This window comes from Arachis ipaensis, chromosome B08, assembly GCF_000816755.2.
Source record: "Arachis ipaensis cultivar K30076 chromosome B08, Araip1.1, whole genome shotgun sequence".
Taxonomy (NCBI): Eukaryota; Viridiplantae; Streptophyta; class Magnoliopsida; order Fabales; family Fabaceae; genus Arachis; species Arachis ipaensis.
In genome coordinates this window covers 104,497,111-104,502,894 of record NC_029792.2, presented here as the reverse complement: position 1 = coordinate 104,502,894, position 5,784 = coordinate 104,497,111, and positions in this window count along the sequence as shown.

Sequence of the window (5,784 nt, the reverse complement as noted above, 5' to 3'; positions counted from 1 at the left end):
TTTTAGTGCCATAGTTAAGTATAATCCTCTTCTTGTACTTCTCCCTAAGTGTATTATGAAGAAATTCCTAGATTCTAGACTTTTGAATTATTCTTTTTACGTCTTTTATTATAATTACCGTTATATTCCTTAAACTTTTACATTATTTACCTTTTACGTCTACATCTTTTATTTTAATTCTTCTTATATCCTTTAACTTTTAAATATTAATCTTTAACCCTAAGACTTTAGTTATTTATATTCTAGCCCCTAAAGTTTTAGTTAATTATATTTTAACCCTTTAACTTTTGGACTAATTACACTTTTACCTTTAATTTGAATTTCCACCAAATTATAATTTTCCTTAGTTATTCACAAAACTCGTTATATCGTGTCCTGGTGCCTAACGCCAGTGGTAGACACTCAGTGCCTCAAGTCATAACGCATGGCACTTAGCACCCATAACCAGTGATCAACACCTTCGAAGTGTGAACTTCATAGCAAGATGTAGGCACCCAGTGCCTAAAGAATTTAAATTGTGGGGCACCCAGCGCCCATGATGTTTTAAAAGGAGGGCGCCCATCACTTATGTAGTTCCCAAGGGAGGGTGCCTAACGCCCATGAGATTCCAAGAGGAGGGCGCCCAACGCCCAAGGTGCTTCATGAAGAGGGCGCCCAACACCCAAAAATTTTCAGAGAACGGACGCCCAGCGCCTAGCGTTTTAGCCAGTCAATATACATCAAAACATTACATAAACATTTAATTTCAAGCATCAAATAATCAACTACCAACCAAGCATCAAAAACACAATCAACTCATAATTAATGTACCGAATCTTACCTCTTTGTTTTAGCTTACAAAAATTGGTTTCCTCTCGGTGATTACTAGCTCACTTCCTTCCTATTTTTAAATAAAAACAACATTTAAAGCAAGATATACATGATAACTGAAGGAATTCTTCACCTTCTCAAGCTACAATTGATAGATTCTTGCTCTTTAAGACTTCTAAGCAAGAATTCCTAAGCAAGAACATCAACGATATCAAGTTCTTCCATGGTTTTAGCATGGCCAAATCATCAAGAGGATATTACAAGAAAAATACTTCAACTCATCTTGACAAATCTGATATGGTTGTGAAGAGAAAGAAGAGACGAACACTTTAATCGATTTAGATTTACACCAGTTTGGGATTGAACCTAGGAAGGCAAATTGTAGAGGAAGCTTCATCAAGTTGATGTGGATTTGAAATATGAAAGATCAGTTATATTTGACCGATCGAATTAGCATGGAGAGGTATGTGAAGTGTCACATCATGTTATTATTTGGGTGAATCTTGTTTGCAGACAAGTCTAGGTCAGTAGTGTATTGAAAGTTTTTGCCGTTTCTCCACAACTTCGCTGGGATCAGGGAATTCAGTTGGGATCAGCATGCCTAATGCACCTAAACAGAGTGCTATGTCGGGCATCTCTTTTGATTCAAATGTGATTGATGGTCCACTGACACTTTTGCTAACTTGGGTGTGGATATGTCAACCATTTCTTTTGCCGATTCTCGATGCCTCCCCGCCCCAGCATTTCATGCTTGGTACAAGGTAACATTAATTATTAACAAGTTTTACTAAGTGTTGCACATTGTATTTTAATGTTTAGTAAGAAAATTTGCTTAACAAAAATAATGACATCAGGTGGCATAACTAGGAGCATGCTGACCGGCCTTATGGATTCCATTCTCTTGCTTACTTTAAGAGGTTGTAAGACGATATGCAAGAAGGCCATGTATGTTATAAGAAAATAATATAAAATGATATCAATATCTATTTATACTAAACCCTTTTATTATTTGGTGAGTAATCCTATATTTCTTTTAGTGTGTTCAGTTTATTTGATAGACTTATGGTGTTGATCACATTGAGCCAAATATGACTAAGGAGATAACTTGGTTTTATCTAGGGCATTCCACAACAAGGAAAGGATCTAGACGGTGCACATAGGGAAGTCCTAACTGGCCCTAAAAATTTTTATTGGTCCATCAACCACTCTTTTTGGGTAATGCAATGGACCAACTGGTATAGTCACGTTCTTGCAGAGCATCTTATGCCTTTATAGCATCCTGTGGACCTTTACATGTATTGGTATCGTGCAATATGGCAATCACTTGCACTTGTTTGACCTTATGTTGTAAGAGAATCAAGAGGGCAATGCAATGGGGGACCAGTCACCAACTCCAGAGCTGCAACCACCACTACTGCCACAGCTCCAACCATAAGCACCACCATTGCAAGAGCACCTTAACATTTCTTAACCCTATATATTCCTCAAACCCAATCATTGCAATTTGCACCCTCATAATGAACTTAAGATTAACCATATTATATTATACCAAACTTAACTAAATCTATAATATTAATCTACCACATAAATTTTCAAATTACATACTTGCATTCATATATTCAGGAAACTTTGGTGCATGCATGGCCTCCGAATCCAAGGCATGCATGAAAGATGGCTCCTAAAATGGATGCTGGTTTGCTAGTGCATTCGTCACCTCCACGACATTTACCTCTATAGTGCCATCAACTTGATCCTCATCTTCATTTGGATCAACAACCTCATAGTTGCTTTCAAACTCCTCCTTGCTATCCCTATTGTAATCTTCCCATTCGATATTTCGGTCGGCTTGAGATTGTTCGAACTCAATATACAGCTCGATGAATGACATCTGAGAGTGAGTTTCATAATAGATTCTAAACATCTTTTTGCATGCTCGCTTTGTCGGTCACTTACTTAGTTTGAATTTGAATGAACCTACCAAACACTGATATAGGATATCTATACAAAATACATGATACCCTCTTCAATGTTTAAGGATCTATCCTTTCACAAATCACATATTTTAGTTCTTCAAACGAAATTATGAAAGGAACAACAATATCAGACAAATTCTCACATACAAATCTCACTCACTCAGTTGTTTGTAATAAAATATGACCATGATAATATACTCTTTATACAATTCTATCATCCATTTTATTTTTTTACTCATAATGACAAAATCACTTTCACTCAAACTCTCGTTTGTAAGTAAAGAATGATAGCATGTGGTGAAGCGAAAAAGAGTATTGTGCAATTGGTAAAGATGCTGCCTATTTATAAACCATACAAATCAGACTGTCTGATTTGTGTTTTTTCATTTTAATTTTTTTAAAAACATCAAATCAAACCTAGCGAGTTGGGTTTTTTCTAATTAAAAAAATTGCAAAACGAAAAATTGGACCAACTGAATACCTCTAGAAATTCAAAATTCCCTGTGCTAAAGAAATTAGACAGTCTGATTTCTCTACAGATCATGTGCATGCGAAATCATTCCCTCTGACTTTGGTATTTACAATTTAAAAAAGGTTTAATTACTCTGTTGGTCCCTATAGTTTCACTGAATTTTCAATTGGGTCCCTATATCATATCATATTTTGTAACTAAATCCCTACCGTAACAAAAACGTTGGAATTAACAGGATATTCTGTTGAACTATACATAATATAATATACGATTATGTAATATATTTAAAAAATAATGTATAACTAAGTTATTTTCCATTCCTCGAGTTCTCTTTTCGAAATTCATTGAGTTAAGCCCCACTTTGGTCCCTGAGATTAGCGAGTTGCACCGATTTAGTCTCTGACTTTTTAATTGCTACAATTTGGTCCGCCAGATTCAGAAAATTCAACAATGTAGTCTCTCATGTATTTTCCATCACCGGAGCTCAACGTCATCAGTGACATGGCTCAACCCTTGCCATGATGGACCTATTAAAATGACGTCATTGGCGTTTTTACGCTAAAGAAGCCACTAAACGACGTCGTTTGAGGATTTCAACAAAACTAATACACTACATCCCAATTTTTTATTAGGGGTGTAAGTTACTGGACCAGACCGAAAATTGTCGCAAAACCAAACTAAAATTTATAACAACGGAACTAAAAAAAATGGTTTTTTTCCTGACAAAATCGATCGGTTCGGTTCGGTTGGCTTAATGGAAACCAAACCGAAGATTAACATGCAATACTAATGTGTTTACTAGTTTACCGTTTAACCTAACATCAATAACCCTAAGCGACTACTCAGTAACTCATAAGGATGCAGTGCCTCCCTCCCTTCCCTCGCTTTTCTTCTTCTAAACTCTGAAGAATCTCATAATCTCCCTCCCTCCCTCCATTCTACTCCATAGAGCCTCCCTCCTTGCACTAGTCATAGACCGTAGCCATCTCCCTCCCTCTTCCTCCATCCTCCTCCGTCTCCTCCATCCTTCTCATGCAATCCCCGGTAGTGGCACTTTTCTCGCTGTGCCGTCGGGAGTTCAAGGTCCCAACTGCGGCAATCTTCTCTGTCACCAAGCATCTCTCTGTTGCCAAAAAGATAGCGCTGTCACGAAGCACCTCTTTGTAGCTGAGCACCAATCTTTGTTTTGTTTTGTAGAAATTAGACCAACCGGAAAAGATGATGATGAATCTGGTGTGGATTCAAATTAATCATGGTGGCTGGCTTTATTTTTATTTATTTTTTAAGTGTGTTTGTTGGTTTGTAGTTTGAGTTTAAGATAGTATTTGACTATTTGTTAGACATTTTCAAATGTGTTTGTTTTATGTTATGTGTGTTTATTTTAATCATTTCGTCTTCTCCTAAATTCTCAAACGATACTTTCTTTAGTGCCAAAATACATACGACGTCGTTTTAATATGTCTAACGTGACAAGGGTTGAGCCATATTATTGACGGCATTGAGCTCTGAAATGAAAAATAAACAGAAACTATTTTAGTATATTTTTTTAAATTTTAAAGATTAAAACCATCATATTCTCTTAAATAGAGTGGAGTTTAATTCAAATTCCTTCCATATAGAATTTTTAGATAAATATAAACTCGCATGCTAATGTCATCAGTGCGTGACAATTTCTAGTTAGCTAAAAATATAATTTATACTGTGGCAAAAAGTAGCAACGGATGACAATTCAGTAAATTAAATTTTTTAAAACAGTAACATTTTCAGTAAAAAAGCCAAATTAATTGCACGAATATTCATAAAGTTATGATTGTTTGACCTCAATCTCGGATAGTTTTATTTCACATATCCAACATTATACAGTATTTCTCTTTGATTTTGTTCAAGATTTTTCTCCCATCTTTTATTTTTTATTGAAAAAAGAAAAAAGAAGTTGATTGTTCCATTTTGCGAAAATTAAGTCAAAAGCATCTCGCAAATAAAGAGGCATTTCAACAAAAATGACTTTGAATCAGTGACCGACAAGAGAAGCATATATATCCCTAAAATAATATTCTTGGTACAGCAAATATTTAAATTTTATAGAAGACGGGCCCATATAGACCACGCAATTATTTTCAACTTTGCCAGAAAATTGAAATAACCAAAAGAAAAAGAAAAAAAAAAACCTCTTAATACGCGAGAGTAATGATGATTAATGACACCCACATCAGCAAATTTCCCCTTTAAACAACACACAGAATTAAGAGAAAGAATGATGAATAACAATGCTTGGTTGGAAAGCCACGCTGTGTTAGGCTTTTTCTTGTGCTTCAAGGTCCCACCACCAAATCAAAGGGTCCTTTTCCTCATGTCAATCACCATACCATACCTTAAAATGTAAAAATTTGTATATGAACACAAAATAAATAATATTTTAAGATCTCTCTAAGCATAGAATAATAGGTTTGTAATTCTTTACCGAGTCACTTTTACATAGAGTGCTTTCTTTAAAACTGACGATCAGTGGATTACATTCTTTAGCGGCAT